Here is a 17116-nt window from a genome sequence, read left to right as displayed (position 1 = left end):
CCTGTATTTGCCAACTGATTAAATCTATATCGTGTAAAACTATCTTAGCTTAGGGTCTGTTGACAAAATTGCAAGCAATTATAAAAGCGTTTGTGGTGAGCAGACCCTTTCAGCTGGGAATTGCTACCCCTTAGCTAGAGCAGGAGGGCTGACTGAATTCGCCAGTCCAGGTTGTTGGCTTGTGAAGTGAGATAAATCTAAACTTTCAGCTGTGATGTTTCATCTGAGAGCGTTGCTTTCTTGAGAGCATTAATTCAATTGCTTTGCATTTGTTGGACCATGTTCTTAGTTTATGACGTTAGGAAGGTTGCGATGTATGTACATTGCAGCGATGTTTCTCATTTCAAGGAAGTGGTAGGAATATTAAAGTGCTTTCTGCTTTTGTTGTATTTTTATTACTTGCCTAAAAGTTAACGGAAGATATTTATAAACTTTAGGCTGGGTCTTGGTTAAGTCTTTAGAAGGTTTGGAATAACTTCAAATGATGTTTATGTCACATTGTGTAGAAGTTGTATTATAAGATTCAAATCACGTTATTACACTACAGATTGGAAATATTCTGGAAATATTAAAGACCATTTTTGGAATATAGTATGCAAATGTACTCGCTTGTTCTCATACCCTTTGTGTGCTTCAAAGCTGAAGAAAATGATTTTCAAAACCTGTGCAATTAGTATGGTGTCATTTCATCTGATTAAGTGGAGAATTTCAGTAATCAGTTGGATCATCCCACACACTGATGAAAGCAGCATACGTGTTTAAAATATTCTAATTTGTGCTTTACTCATGTAAAAAACTGGGCTTTATGTAGGCAGGGTTCAGCCTGCAGTGGAAAGGTTTGGATCAGCGAATCGTTTTTTAACTAAAAATATTTGCCTGGTAAAAATATCCCTAGCTGTTACTGTTCTCACAGTTTCCATATAATAATTATTCCTATTTATAAGCTGATTTCATGCTGAAGGCTTCAGTTCGGCAACGCGCTTGAAGCCATGCATAACTTGCATCATACTGGATGATTCCCTCTAAAGGCATAATTCATGTGCTTGAATCAGACACACATTTAAATACCTTGTTGAATTAGTGTCTCTGTGGAAATTGTTTTTCTCCTCCACATAAGCAGATTCTGGGGCTGGAAATGACCTTGTCAGATGGTTTTTAACATTTTTTTTCGTGAATTGTGCCACCATCAGTTGTTATTTTAATGTTTGTGGGTTTGCAGCTCTCTAAACACTCAAATTATTTTTGTCTTCGTCTTCACAATTATTATTTGCCTCTCAACTGCCTTTTCATTTTACATGTAAAGTTAGCTTTTTGCCAACAGTCATTGTTAAAAAAAAAAAAAAAAAGGCAGTGCGAAGTCTGGTTATCCAGAGAATTAGTCTCAATTTAATGTGAAAAGATACAGATGTAAATTCACCGTTATACGAGATGTAACATAAATTTTAAAAAGCATAACTTTAATCTATTTTCATAGCTATTTATATATGTATTTACCTTGTCTTCTGTATTTTAATATTTTTCAGACAAGTATAAAAGAAGGATTACTACTGAAGCAAACCAGTTCTTTTCAGAGGTGGAAAAAGCGTTATTTCAAACTTCGAGGCCGTACCCTTTACTATGCTAAGGATTCAAAGGTAATTCTATGCTAGTAGCACCTAATGCCATATACGTGTAACTTCTGTTTTGTTTAGATTTGTAAATCATAGGATCATAGAATGCTTTGGGTTGGAAGGGACCTCAAAGACCATCTAGTTCCAACCCCCCTGCCATGGGCAGGGACACCTTCCACTGGACCAGGTTGCTCAAAGCCTCATCCAGCCTGGCCTTGAACACTTCCAGGGATGAGGCATCCACAGCTTCTCTGGGCAACCTGTTCCAGTGCCTCACCCCCCTCTCCAGGAAGAATTTCTTCCTCATATCTAAACCTCCCCGCTTTCAATTTAAACCTGTTACCCCTTGTCCTGTCACTACAGGCCCTTGAAAAAAGTCCCCTCCCAGCATCCTTGTAGGCCCTTTCAGGTACTTCAGTTTCAGGATTTTTAAGTGCGATAATAATAATACAGTGAATTATCAGTGATTGTTTTATTTTAAAAATACTGTGTATGAGTTGTGGTATGCTAAATTAAGGAAGACTGGTGATTTCTCTTGATTTTTTTTTCCCTTTTTTTCTCAAATTTATCAATTATTATATTTGGACTATTCAGAAAAATAGTAAATTCATCTTAAGGAGTTTTTTTTTATTTATTTGGGGGAGGTGGCTATTAAGAAGACAAATCTAACATTTCAAAAGAAAAGTAAAAATTGGATAACTCTTAGTTATCTCTCAAACTGAATTCCATTAAAACCCTTCTAGTCTGATGCCCGTATTGCCGTTGAAGAGATGGAAACGGTTATGTAAAATCAAGATTGGAAAGTTTTCTGTGAAAACTGATTTAGAAGGGAAAAAGCTGTTTCCCATCAATTGAAATTTTTGATGGGAAAATTGGGGGTGGGCAGAGGGGAATACTTATCATCTTTCTGAAAAGGCATTTCCTCCCTCCCCCTCAGGACTGGGACTGAGAGCATTTTGGCTTGTTCTGCTGGCTCAGATTTGCTGTTCTGTAGTGGTGGGCATTGCTTTTCTTTACCCTGTGGGGTGGCAGTGACGCATGGGAGCGGTAGGTGAGGTGCCTCAGGTCTCAGTCGTCTTCTGTAGCCTGGTCTTCTCAATGAAACTGTTACTGAGGCGTGGAGATCTCTCTCTCTAGGACTATATGACTATAATCACATGGTTACCCAGTTGTGTGGCTGTGATGCATCAAGGCAAACATGGTCTCTCCAGGGAGCCCAGCACTGAAGTACCTCTGTTGTCACGCTTCCCTGCACACGCTGCTCCCACGAGCAGTTCATATAGAGTCGTAAGAAACGTGGCATATAAAGGTCTGAGAATGGCAATGTCATCTGTGCCCTAAAGACGAGACAAGGAGGTGTAATGAATAGGCAGTTGTACAAATGCTCTGTAGCGTTGAATAGACATGCTGCAACTCCCCCAGCATCGATTCTTCTTCCTGTGCCATGGAAGGGGAAGAGCATGGTATGGTCAAAAAATGGTTCTTCCCTTCTGTGCTTCAAGACCCATCTTGAGTTTAACAGAACGTAATTAAGCCTTTGCCAGAAGCTGGAGTGTTTAAAGATGGGATATACTTCTCTTGCTGAAACATCAGACAAAAGAGTGGAAGGGCCCTTGATCTGATTAATTCATTTGTATTTTACTGAGAGTGAATCTCTTTCCTCTGGTACCACGTTTATGCTACTAAGTAGACACCCCAGAGCTAAATCTATTACCAAAAAAAAAAAAAGAAAAAAAAAGAAAAGAAAAAATATTTAAAAGAGATTTTAAAACAATGTATATTTTTTGAGCTACTTTTTAATGCTCTCATATACCACTTAGGTAGCAAATAGGACTGTGTTTAGGAGTGAAATAGGAAGTTTTATCACATCATCAAGTATTTTCCATTTTTTCACCAATTTTTATTTTCCAGTTGGAATGGGCACAAGTAAATGAAAGCACAGGCTGTAAACATACCTGAAAGTGGACTCAGATTATATTTAATGTTTTTGTGTTCTTTTCCATTCACAGTCTCTAATATTTGATGAAGTTGACCTGTCAGATGCCAGCGTAGCTGAATCAAGCACAAAAAATGTCAACAACAGCTTCACGGTATGGAGCCATAATAATGTTGGTCTTGAAAGCTATAGATAGGCTGTTACTAAGAAAATCAAGAGTCCTCTGAATAGCTTCTTATTTTCCACTATTTGGAAACAGAATGTCCTTTATTTGGAAATGGTGTAGTCTATCGGAACAATATCAGATCAGCTATTGATAATTTTGTTTCTGTGATTTTTTTTTTTAATCAGAAATTGAAATATTAGATAACAGTTGCTTCAAAAGATGCTGAGACAAGGCATTAAAAATTTACCAAGATTCAGTATTAGTGCTTAATTAGTACATATTAGTCCAGCTTGATTTTATGTGGTAGTTTGTCTTTGAGGTGACATGTCGGATCGATTAAAATGTAATCGTGGTACTGTTTTAATTTCTTACAATAACGTTTTGGTTTTCTGTCTTACCGAAGTGTGTGGTTTTTTTCATTGTATCTCCCTGTATGTTTCCAAGTCATATGGAAAAGCTTTCTTCACAGTTGTACCTTGACCCTGATACAGATATAAGAAAGAAAGACTGTTCATTAATCTCTTTCTGTAGGTTCACAAGAGTGTTCTACACACAAGTCTTGCCATTTATTATTTGACTGCTTTGTTGGAACTAATTGATAATGTCTGACACAGTTCCTCTGCTGATTCCTAACTTCTGGAAAAGTAAATTTCTTGAATAAGACCTGGCTGTGAGGAAGATTGTGGGTCAAGTTATCCTTCCAAAGGTCTTGCATTCTGCTGACTGCAGTGGCATTGTTTTTCTTAACCTGCAAATCCTGTTATTGAAATGCTGGTTTTCCATTTTCCTTGGGATTTTAATTTCACAGGTGGTGCATGTTACCAATGTTGGTTGTTCTTCTCCAAGGCAGTCCAATGCAAGCCTCCTGAAAGCTTCAGCAGGTCTTCCTTGCTCTGGTACCTCCCAGGCACCTATTGAAGTAGTCAGAGCTTTTCAAAAACCTGTTTGTGTTGGCCTGCACAGTCCCGTGTGTTACGTCAGTCTGAGTTTCTTTACTGGCTAAGATTCATTTAGAAAGACTGCTTTGATGGAAGATCTCAGATGAGAGGATGGCTGTGTGAGGTACCAGCTTGCCTTTTGAAAAGGTTCTTTCTGTTGCTTAGGAGCTCTGCGTCAGCCTTTCTTCTGGTCAGAAGTAAAGCTGGCATGCAGGCATCAGGACAGCTGAGGAATGATGAGGCATACAGAGATGATGAGTTGAGGATTCCGGCAGTGTTGACTGTCACTTTTTACTCAAGACAGCATATAAGGCTCAGCACCCCCTAAAGAGCCAAGTTCTTTCATTGTAACCTCTGTTACAGTAAAAAAATATTAAGAAAACTCTGGCTGTAATGTTACTAGTGATCACTAAATCATGAAAGAAGACATTCATCTAGAGATCTGGATAGACCAGAGAACTGAGCAATCATCAACTGTATGAAATTTAAGAAGAGCAAGTGCCGTATTCCCCACCTGAGACGGGGTAATCCTGGTTATACGTACTAACTGGGAGATGAGAGGCTGGAGACCAGCCCTACAGAAAGATCTGGGGGGGTTGGGTGGATGACAAGTTGAGTATTAGTCAGCAGTGTGCCCGGACAGCCAAAAGGGCCAACCGTGTCCTGGGGTGCATCAAGCACAGCATAGCTACACGGTGAAGGGAGGTGATTGCCCCACTCTACACTGCACAGGTGCAGCCCCACCTCGAGTACCGGGTGCAGCTTTGGGTTTCTCAATGTAAGGACATCAAGCTAATAGAATGTGTCCAAAGCAGAGCTACCAAGATGGTGAAAAGTCTTGAGGGTGAGACTTCAGAGGAGCAGCTGAAGTTACTTGTTCAGCTTGGAGAAGGTGAGGGAGGGCCTCACTGCAGTCTACAGCTTCCTCAAGGAGGGCAGCAGAGGAGGAGGTGCTGATCCCCTCTCTGGTGACCAGTGATGGGACAGAAGAAATGGAATGAATCTGCCTCAGGGGACATTCAGGCTGGAAATAAGGAAGAGGTTTTTCGCTGGGTGGTCATTCACTGGAACGGGGAGGTGGTTACACCCCCAAGGCTGTCAGAGTTCAAGAAGTATCTGGATGATGCTTTTAGCCATAGGGTTTAGTTTTAGGTAGTCCTGCGAGGAGCAGGGAGTTGGACTTGGTGATCCTTATGGGTCTCTTCCAACTAGAGATACTCTATGATTCTTGCTGTAATTCTGTGTGGGGAAGCAAAGGGGGCATATTTTAAGGTAGGGTTTGGGTTTTTTTTCATAAAACATGTGGTGTCTTGGTATCCTTTATAATGCTTTGGGCCCACTCAATATCTCATTCTTCACCAATGGCATGTTTTTATCTAGTATCAGGACTTCTGGGGAAGACAGTAGTGGAAAATCTCAGGGGCTACAGCTTTAACAGCTTTGGAAACACTTTATTTTCATGTCCTGGGTAATTTAGGGCAAACAGTTTTTTTCTCTAAGGAGTCTTCAAATTCATTTTGAAAAATTATTTGGATTTATAGCTCTCCTGGATTGAAATGTCATCTGATTTGACTGTGAAATATGGTAATAGTCGTCATCTTGCTTAATCTTTTGGCTTCTTTCTTTGTGTTTGCCTAACCCAGTCTCCCAGCAACACAGCTCAGTGAAGTGAGACATCTCTGGCCTTGCCTGCACTGGTTTGAAGTCAGGGAGGTGGGGGTGGGGTGGGTGGTTACCTTTGCAGCAATACTCCTTTTGAATAAAAAGAAATGTTTATTTTTGCTTTTTTTTCCTCTTTCCATCTTAAAAAAGATAATCCAGCCTTTCTTAAAATTACTTATTTTTTTGTTTGTAAGTGCTCTATTAGCATTCTCTTTGTTAGAAAAAGAAAACATTATATGCTTAATTTAGCTTTCTCTAGTTAATGGACTCTTTTTGGTTCTTTGTCCCAGTAGAGAATATTTTTAACAGGAACTTATGTAGATGGAATATACACCAAATGATCATTTTTCCAGGAAAACGCACTTTTAAAATTTACATTAAAATGAACTTTTTTTATAACAAATCTTTTTGTCATTTCATTTAAATCTCCTCCTCAGTCTCCCACCCCCGGTTTGTAGAAGCTGCTGGTTTGCCTTCTTTTGCCCTTTCTAGTTTGTCTGTTTGGAGACAGAGGTGTGCATGTCAAGATTTTCCATGCTCTTTTTTTGGACAAATCTCAAGTCCTAAAATTAGTCATAACACACAAATTTAAGGTTGAGTTTATTTGTAATGCACATGCTTGCAGAATATTTTATGTAACTGAATATCAGTGTTTATTCACCAGATTTACTTTTCCTTTCTTACTACAAACAAATTGAGGTTAAGGGGAAAGTTGAGATAAATAAATATCAGCTAATTAAAATGAGAAGCTGCTAAACTTAAACTAGCTCATCTGTTTCAATTTTTTCTTTATTGCTGATGCTGTTTTTCAATGAACAGTGAACAGGAACTATGTTTCAATGAACAATGAACAGGAACTAGCAAGTAGTTCCTAGGGAACAAGCTTGCACTAGGGTGCCTTGTAGTAGATTTTTGTAGTTCTGAGCATCCTCATCTAGAGGCTAGTGGAGAGAGGAAAAGATGTCCTTAGACTTCAGTCTTTATAGGAGACCCTCAAGGCCAGATTCTTCCTACTTGCTTGTTAGTTACCAGTCTCCTAAGTCGGTGGGAAGAGAGAGAAGAAGTTCAAGAAGGCAATCAGCCCATCAGAGATACGCATCACTCTCTCCATCAGCCACATCAGAGCCCACGGGGGCTTTTGTTCTCCCTGTGTCTGAAGTTCAGTGGCGTGGGTGGGCACTGAGTCCCCATAATGGTGTTGAGGACTCTGCTGAATGTGCTTTCCACAGTTTTGGGCCTCAGTGGGTGGTGTATGTTGTCTCAGCATGACCCAAGGCATGTACCTCCTCAGGTATATCACCTCCTTGAGCATATCACCTCCTTGGGGAGAACTCTGGGCCTGAATCAGTCTCCCATCTTTATTGCACACAAACAGATGGGGCGGTGACCAATTCTGCCGAGAGCTGCAACTCCCCATGCGTTTTGGTTTGGATATCTCAAGTGCGTTAAGATAAATCTCTTTATTGTTCTCAAAACAAGACTTGAGACTGAATGAGGCTGAATAGTGCTCTCCAGCAGGAAAGTGTAGGCATGTGGAACATCGGTGGTGTGCTGTTGTTGTAATAGGTATAAGGAATGGAATTTTTAAATACTAAAATGATTCTTGAACTGGCATATTCAATTCATGAAGTTCCTCAGGGCAACAAAGGCAATTACGAATTGTGATTTAAAAGGAGATTTTGATAGGCTAGCTTTTGGCTTAGGTTTCTACCTCTGCCTTGCTTCTGATGATGAAGGACTTCTGATGCACTTGGGTGATGAAAAAATTGTGTAGATGTTAGCCATGCTGCCTTTCAATTGCTGAGCCACATGGACGTGTAAAGTGGTCTGGGTTATTATGCATCTATCCTAGAGTCTCATGTAAAATGCGCAGGCATCATGTAGCAGCACCTATATTTTGTCCATCCAAAGACATGTTTGAAACATTTAAGCCAGCTGTGATAAATATGAAGGAAAATAATAATTTCAGGGTAGAAAGACAGGTTTTGAAACATTACTTTGTATAGCTGGCTTTAGATGTTTGATATAGGTTAGGCCAACCTCTAGCCCATTAAAGCTTTTACACAACACCACAGAAATTCAATTGCCTACTAAATGTATATTCCAAAAGTGAAAATCTAGATCAGATTAATTCTGATACCTAATTGCACCTGAGAGTAACGGAGGAAATACTTTTGCTGTTGTTCTGGAAGGTGCTGTCCAGGATGCTGGATATGAGCGTACTAGATGATGAGGATTCAGCTTACCCTAGCTTCAGGATGGCATTAAATGATGGGTTCATAGACCCCTATATTTGGACATGTAGGATAAGATTAATAGTTCTTTAAAGTAGATTCCTGTAATTGCTCAATTCACTATAGACTCCACTGATTAATAACTAATTCTGTCTTAGCTGTGAGAGGAGCTTTGTCATCCAGGGCACCAAATATGTTAGACCCCTGCTTCCAGCTTTGTGAATTAGGTGCTGAATCAAGTACTTTTTGTTGAATGTGCATCTTTTGAAAGTGGTCATCTTGCGAGTGAGGAAGCTGCAGTCGGCAGTTCTGCTATCCTGGAAAGCCTACTGCAATTCTTAGTAATTAGAAATTGGCTGGAAATGAAACTATATTCCAGCCAATAACATTGATTATTAGGATTCTGGGTATGCTTGCAGAAATGTCCAATATCATAAATTTTTGCTGATTTCTTCGTTTTAGTGATTATATAGACCATATAGACCATAGATACTGATTATTTATTCTGTGGAAAAATACTTCCTTGGACAGCTCTTAATGTGCTGGGCATTAATGAAGTCACCTAGTATTATAAAGCAAAGACAGCAGAAACCTGTAAACTGTCCTTTATTTTGTATTTTTTATTACCTCCTTTTGATTTGACTATTTTCCAGGGTAAACAGTATTTGTAAACATTTTTTCTATACTCTTACCCATTCTTGCTGTCATCTTGTAAGTTCAGTGAACAGTTTGGCACTCAGGGAGCACAAATCACAAATATTTGGGCCTACTTTCTATATTAATGCTCATTTACATTCTTTATGGATCTCACGTTTGTCTGTTTTCTGCAGCAGCAACACATTATGCATTTTTTTATCCTCTACGATGATACCAAGATCCTTTTCCTGTTAATTTGAAGCTGTCTGTATTTCATAAATATTACTTCTATGCTTCTGTGTTTTTTCTCTGGTGTGTGTTTGTTTTCATTAACACTGAACTTTTTCAAGTCACTGAACTATTCGTTTAATACCTTGCTTGGCTTTCTCTGAAGTGCCTTGGTGATCAAAGCGGGGGGAACTGAGTAATCAAAATTTTGTTGTATTTTTAAATGTTCCCTTGTCACTGCAGTTCTCTTTCAGTTTAAGAATTGCACCACAAAAATTGCTGAGATAATAGTAAGGTACTTATTATCTAGTAATCTTTACCCATAGTGAAGATTCCTATTATTTCTTCTTTCTGTATTTTTTCATGTCCCTTAATTTGCTTTTCATCTCAGCTCGTGATTGAGACAAAAGATAATTGATCTTTTCAGTTCAGTGACTGAAATAAAAATAATTATAGGCTAGCCTGATGTTTTAACATTTTTTCAAACCAAGAACTGAATTTAGTTCAGATTCATGGGATTGAGTTTTTTTAAAAGTATTTTTTTAATATTATAAAAAGAACAACAAAAAAGTAATTTAATTAAAGTTAGTCCCTGAATGTAATTTTGTTACCAAAAGTTAATTTTTTTTTTTTCTCTCTAATTTCCACATTTTTGGTCAGACTTATTAATTTGTTTTGGCCTGAAAGCAGAGGGTTCTGCTTAATATGTTTCTAAACAACAACAAATTATCCAGTTGTCTCTGATTTCCTGGATATTCTCTAAATTTGGATAGATTTTGAAAAACTAAACATTTATTTCTGCTGATTTTCATTCAACCTATTCTTTTGAGGTGGTCAGGTATTTTTTGTAGGTTAGTGAGGCCAAATTCTCTTCAGCTGTGGTTAAAATTTATATTGTTTTCTTCCAGAACTCTGATTACCCTGTTTCCCATCCATATTTCTGGATGTAGCATATCCTACATCTTGGCTGGGGTTGTAAAGTTTACTGGCATGTAATTTATGTGGAACCAGCTTAAAGCATAAACCAGTTCTTTTCATCTTTGAATCCTTCTGTACAGCCGCTGTATTTAATGGGAGGCTGCCCAGTTGTACTGGAAACTCAATTCTTGCAATTTGTCAGAATTTCAAGCTGAATATTACAACTGGGCCCGAAGTTGTATTGCTTTTTAGCAGTTTATTTCAGCCCTGCTGCTTCTGACATCAGTCAGCTTTCTGCTCATTGTTGAGATTAGCTGCTTCTAATGGATTTTAGAAAATTAACTTTTGATATTCACGATGGGCTTGGAAAACAGAATGTGTTGCCAGACTTCTGCAGTATGTTGGAGAGATAGTGGTTAATTTCTTAGACTTGGACATATTTTGCTTCCTTTCATGCCACCCAGATTTTTTCAGAGTTGTTATTGAGACTTTTCTTCAGGGACTACAAGAACTTCAGGGAATGTGAGAACTGCTTAACCTTCCCCAAGCCACATCAAGAGGAAATGAGAAGAGTCTTTTCCCAAAGGAATTTGAAACCTTTCATCTTTGGGTTTGGGCACTTCGGTCTTCTCTCTTTTTGAATATCAGAGACAGAGGGATAGTTCCAAAGCTGGGAATAATTTTGCTAATGCGGTTTTTTCTTATTTAAATCATCTAACATCAATTCACTTCTATTACTGACTCTTGATTCGCCTGAAGTTCAAGGTCTTGAGCTTTATTGAATTGCAGAAAAGCTTATGGATGCCAGTGGATGTATTTCTCTGATGCTGTCCCACTTGTTTACAAAATCCGGTTTAGTTCAGTTTGGTCTCAGCAGACGTCAGGGGATGGTTTCTTTACTCATAGCCTCAAGCCTCTTTCGGATACTGTTCTACATCAGTCTGTTTTTTTTTTTTTCTGAGGGCCACTCACCTAAAGGTTACACTGACCTTTTCTGGGCTTTCTGCTGCTTTTCTTTCACTGTCTTTCTTATTTCTGTAGTTTGGTGACATCATCTTGCTACTGCTGGGTTGGGAGACTCCTGGGATCATGAGGTCAGCAACCACCTTCAAGGCTTTGGCTTGTTCAAGACTTGGGGTGGTTTCCCCTGGTTTCAGCTGTTGCTAAGGAAGCTTTTTTCACTGTCTTGTTCTTATCCTGGATGATTAAACTTTCTGATTTGCTCTGTAGGAATACTCTGGAGCACAGCTATTGCAATTTATTTTCTTTGTGAAAAACGTATTTAAAATAAGTTTCTACATACAGTTTCGGCAGATGTTCCCTTGAAGGGAGACACTCTTGCTTGACGTCTCCCCTTAACAAACCGCAGGGAATTGAGAGGGAAGGATTTGTGTTTGGAAACGTGTTTCTGTTTCTTGATGAATTTACATAAACCAAACTTCAAATAGTTTACATATTTGTGCTGGTTTTGGCTGGGTTAGCGTTAATTTTTTTAACAGTAGCTTTTATGAGGCTACGTGTTAAATTTGCTGAACAGTCTTGTGTGAACACTCTCTACTTTGCATGAACATCTGCTATAGGTCTATTTTAACTCAATTGCCTCCTGATTTAAATAATAATAATGATGATAAAAGTGATGCAGGTATAGATAATGAGTTTACATTAGTATTGTGAAATTATTTGTGTGAAGGAAAACTGAAGAAATACCAGTGAAGTGCTATTTACTGTGTGTGATGCTATCTTTAGGATCCCTCTCAGCATACTGTACATCAGATTTATCCTTTAGATGTGCAGTTATATCCTGGGTTTGGGTACACTTTGCCACTTCCTTCGAATTCCAGTTGAGTGGGATTCCAGCTGGGTGCTAACGGTATATACTGATGATGGTGGGAGTTCAGACACATTTGGAAATGTTTTTACTTAAAAGTGCCTTCCTCTCTGAGCTGAATCCCACTACCAGAAACATTGCATTTCAAATTTTGCCCATGGCGTTACCAGAAGAGTGAGTGCGTGGCACCGTTTCAAGATGGGAGAAAGGCATGTCCCCGTGCCCTGTCTGCGGCCTAGCACAGGGCTGACCAGAGGTGCCTGGAGTGACAGCCGTGAAGATCGCGGGGTGTCTTGTGATCTCCTGAGGTGGAATGTGTTGAGTTCAAGTTCCTGAGCTGGCGTCACCAGCGTGACTCAGCTTTTCATGGGTAACTAACTCCTGGGATGGATTTAGTTTTTCCCTAGTTGTGACCTATCTGCTGTTTCATACAGATGCTGATTAGCCTCTAAATGACGAAGGCTTTTTGATGCTCCCAGCCCCAGCAGTACCCAAACCACAGAAAGAGAGGGGAAGTGCTTTGTATTCCATTTTGTTCAATTTTCCACTCAGTTTATTTTTTTTTCTTCTATATTCAGACAGCTTAGAAACAAAACAAAAACTGAAATAGCAAATTAATATGCTGCAGGGGGAAAAAAAAAAACCAAACAAACCCGAGAGACAAAAGCAATTAGTGTGCACTTAAGGTTTTTTCCTCCATTTAGCATTTGCTCATTTTCCCCCCGCCCTCTCACAGTGACAAAAAAATGTAATGAAGCGCAGAGCTCTTTAGGTAGCTTTGGGTGTGACTTTCAAGTTTTAAGCTCCTTATCTCTGACTTGATGTGCTGTTTCCCTTTCCCTGGAGTGTTCGGAGATGTTGAAGCTTTAAGCTTCATTATGAAAAAGCAATAAAGCATTTCAGCCGTGAGGCTAAAATCCATAGATAAATCACTTGGGATTGAGGTATTACAAGAAGGCCGAAACTTTTCAGAAGAGGAAAACAGGGGGATGCTTAAAAATGTGGCCATTCTGGGCTATATTGTACTTTTGGTTCTGGAAACATTTATCTGGAGCTAGTTTTCCACAGATTTCAAGCGTAAGCAGGAATTTTTTTAAAAAATAGCTGACAGGAAATGTGTCTTTTTCATCCTTTAGTTTTCCAAGAGTTTCTTTAATTTGTGGACACAATGAGAAGATTTGCATAGAAGTAAATACATTAAAAATCTCTTTATTTCCTTGTCTGAACTCATGGTATAGCACTGGTGAAGCAGTGTTTAGAGAACAAGCACCAAGGATCACCAGAATCCATTCTTCCTGTAGTCTTACACTTATGTACTCTCACGTTTTTTTCTCTTCTTGCTTTAAAAGTGGTTATAATACCTGGAGAAACCTTAAAAAGTATTCTTCAGTGTGGTTCCTGTATACCAAATAATTTTATAAACAAAGCCATTGGTGTAAACTTTGAATAAATTTCCTGCTTCTAGCGAACAAAGATCCCTGGCTTCTAGCAGCTGGATCATGTTTAAACAGGAATCCTTTATTAGAGAAGAAGAAAATACTCAGTTGCTGTTCTATTTTATATAATTTTGCATGTAATACTGTTAAATATTTAACTAAATGTTTTCCTTTAAGCACAGCAGCCATCCCATCTGATAGATACAGAATGAGCTGGTGAAGCTGGAGCTAAGGGCACAGCAGTACGAAGGAACGTGCTTAACAAATCTTTATGTAAGGACTTTAAAGAAACGTGCAGGCCTTGAACTATATATAGCAGTTTCCAGTTTACATTTAAAAGAATGGTTTATTGTTTTTGCTATATTTAAATACTGATTTAAGATAAATTTCTAGGTCTTCAGTCCAAATTCATGAAACTTTCCTACCCTGCTTCTGGTAACTGTCTCATTATAAGGTTATACTTCTGCAGGCATAATATTTTTCTTTTAGCAGTTTGTTGACGTTAGATTCATGAGGTCAAATTTGAGCAACTGTAGAGTTCTGACAAAGCAAACTTTGATGGATACTTTTTGTATCTGTTTTACAGTTCGAGGCTGGAAGTGTCATAACTGAATTACTTGATTTACCTGGATTGAGTTTTCACAGAATCCTAGAGTTATTGGGGGTTGGACAGGACATCTGAAGGTCATCTGGTTGAACCCCCTTGCTGAAGCAGGGCCACCTAGGGCAGATTCCACAACCTCCTTGAGCAACCTGTGCCACTGCTCGGCCACCTTCAGAGTAAAAAAATGTTTCCTGATGTTCACACAGAGTCTCCACATATCAAAGATGCTCCAGTCCCTTAATCATCCTTGTGGCCCTTCCCTGCACTGTCTCCAGTGTGTCCACGTCTCTCTTCTACTGAGCAGCCCAGAAGTGGACACAGCACTCCAGGTGTGGCCTCACCAGTGCTGAGCAGAGGGAAGGATCTCTTCCCTCCACCTGCTGTCAACGCTGCTGCTAATGCAAACCAGGATACCATTCGCCTTCTTGGCCCCAAGGGCACACTGCTGGCTCACGTTAAATTATTTGTCCACCAGGACCCCCCGGTCCTTTTCTGCCAAGCTGCTTTCCATCTGGGTGGCTCCCAGCATGTACTGGTGTCTGGGGTTGGTCCTCCCCGAGGGAAGGACTTTGTGCTTCTCTCGTTCAACTCCATGAGGTTTCTTTTAGCCCTTTTCTCCAGCCTGCTGAGGTCCCTCAGGATGACAGCACAGCCCTCTGGTGTATCAGCCACTCATCCCAGTTGTGTGTCATCTGCAAACTTGCTGAGGGTGCACTCTGCCCCATCACTCAGGTCATTAATGAAGATGTTAAACAGGACTGGTCCCAGTAGTGAGCTTTGAGTCAATACCACTAGTTACTGGCCTTCAGCTAGACTTTGTGCCATTCATCACCACCCTTTGGGCCCAGCCATTCAACCAATTTTCAATCCACCTCCCTGTTAATCCAGCCCAAACTTCATCAGCTTCTCTACGAGGATCATAAGGGATAATGCTGAAAGCCTTAATTAGGTCAAGGTGGTCAGTGTCCACCTCTGTCCCTTCATCCACCAAGCCAGCTGTTTCATCATAGGTTATCAGGTTGGCCAAGCATGCCTTTCCCTTGGTGAATCCGTGCTGACTACCCCTGAACAATTTCTTGTCCTTCATGTGCCTAGATCTATTCTGGGAGATAGTCCTTCATTTTTGCTAGCGGTGTGGGATAAGACAAGGCCATCTAAATAATCCAGGCTGGATTCTACTAAAGAGTGAAGTCAGAGTAGACCTTGTACCTGCTTCTGTCACTATTTTTGTCCTGCCTTTTAGTTAAGCCCCTTGCCCTGGTGTACTGGTGCAGGAGAAGCTGTGTGGGTCTAACCCTTTGCCTTCCCCCTCCTCTGATTTTTTTTATTGCTGGGGCCAAACCCACACATTACTTCATTACTTGTGAGCTTGGCAACAGTGAAATAGGAGAAGGCCAGCAAAAAGAGGGAAGCGACGTTTTAGTGGAGTAGACAGAGCTAATTGTTCTGATTATAAATTCTGCATCGTACTCGGGCAAATATAATAGCCATTTATTACTCGCCTTGCTTTTAAATCCTCCACTCCCTTTGTAATTTATACTCTTGCTTGGCTCAGCTCATCCTGAAAAATAATAGTGACAATTCACCATAAATCATTAACTACACCTTTCACAGTGACAGTACTGTTATAATTCAGTTAGTATCCCAAATCCAAGAAATTAGAAGTACTGTAGAAAGCTGCCCAACTGTTAGCACTGTGATTTTTTGCAGACAAGTTCTGGTAGGGTGCGTCAATGACCCCAGTGGTCTACTCCCACCCTAGTGCTGGGGGTGTGTTCGTCCATTACATTTGTATGGACCCACCTGCCTCAGGAGAGGGAAATGGACGGGCAGACGAGAAAGGAGGAGAGGCGTAAACGTGTTTACTCATATTTGCCAGAACTCCCTCGCCAATGTCTACCAGCACAGAGAAGTTACTGAGCTAAGCCCCAGGCATCGGGTGCAGTCCCTAAGAGGAGTGGTGGGGGTGCTCTCTCTCATCCTCTCTTCATTAGTTCCAAAAAGATATTTTAAAAATATCTGTTCAAAGAACAGGAAAACCATTTCCTGTCCCGTTTCGGGTTCTAAGTGATGTTTCTACATTACTAAGTCAATTCAAGATTGGCCATACAAAGTGCTATTAGTGTAATGCCCGATAATAGTTTAGAGCAGCAGAAGGTACCTTAATGCAGATATCGCGTTGCAGGAAGCCGGGTGCTGTACAACAGCTGCTGTGTTGCTGCTGAGCTGTAGGCCATTATTTTCTTGATTAGCAAATAGAATGACTGGATTTTTCTTTGAATCGGTAAAGAAAACCAGAAATGTAGCCACCAAGCTTTGGGAACTGTATTTTTATACATGTTGTTGATATGTAAAAATATGTTAAAAAGGAGGCAACAGGTTTTAACTGAACTCTCTATGATTTTGTTTTACAGATTGTAAGTGTAAACCCATTGGGTTTAAGACATGTAGAATGTTAGTGGTAAAACTAGTCCCTTTGAAAGTGAAGGATGCTTTCAAATTTGCAGTGAATTTAATGGAAACTTTATTTCTTTTCAAGATATTAAGCTTGTTCCTAATAGGTGCTGTCTGAAAGAAAAGTTGCAGTAGTGGCCCAAAAGCTGACCGTGTAATTTTCATCAAAGTAATTTCCGGAAACGCTTGTACATATGTATGAGTATGTGTATATATTTAAAAGCCAAATTATCCTAGTGTTAACGTGTTTGAAAATCCCAGTTTATGGCAAGATCTGGGTGGTGGCAAACTGAACAGTATCTTAGTTCTCTCCTTCATTCCCCACACAAAAAAAACCCTATATTTGTGAACAGAACAGGAACATTATTGCAGTAATGACCCATTTTTTCTTTCTATCCTAATAGAATATCTAATCTGTTCTTTCTATCAATAATTTTTTAGCGCTTGTGTTGTTTGCCTTCAGCTT

General features: G+C 39.6%; 1 protein-coding gene across 1 annotated transcript in view; it reads left to right on the top strand.

Moving 5' to 3' along the window:
• Positions 1-1523: 1523 nt before the first annotated feature.
• Positions 1524-17116, top strand: part of LOC104514257 (diacylglycerol kinase eta-like) — a gene marked incomplete at its 3' end in the record, with an annotated part of 56134 nt that continues 40541 nt past the window's right edge. Inside the window, exons 1-2 of the mRNA XM_010157881.1 lie at positions 1524-1634; positions 3620-3700. The remainder of the gene's footprint in view (positions 1635-3619; positions 3701-17116) is intronic.

This window comes from Eurypyga helias, unplaced genomic scaffold (genome assembly GCF_000690775.1).
Source record: "Eurypyga helias isolate BGI_N326 unplaced genomic scaffold, ASM69077v1 scaffold6668, whole genome shotgun sequence".
NCBI lineage: Eukaryota > Metazoa > Chordata > Aves > Eurypygiformes > Eurypygidae > Eurypyga > Eurypyga helias.
Note: the sequence above shows the minus strand (reverse complement) of the source record. Positions and strands in the feature narration are given on the sequence as shown.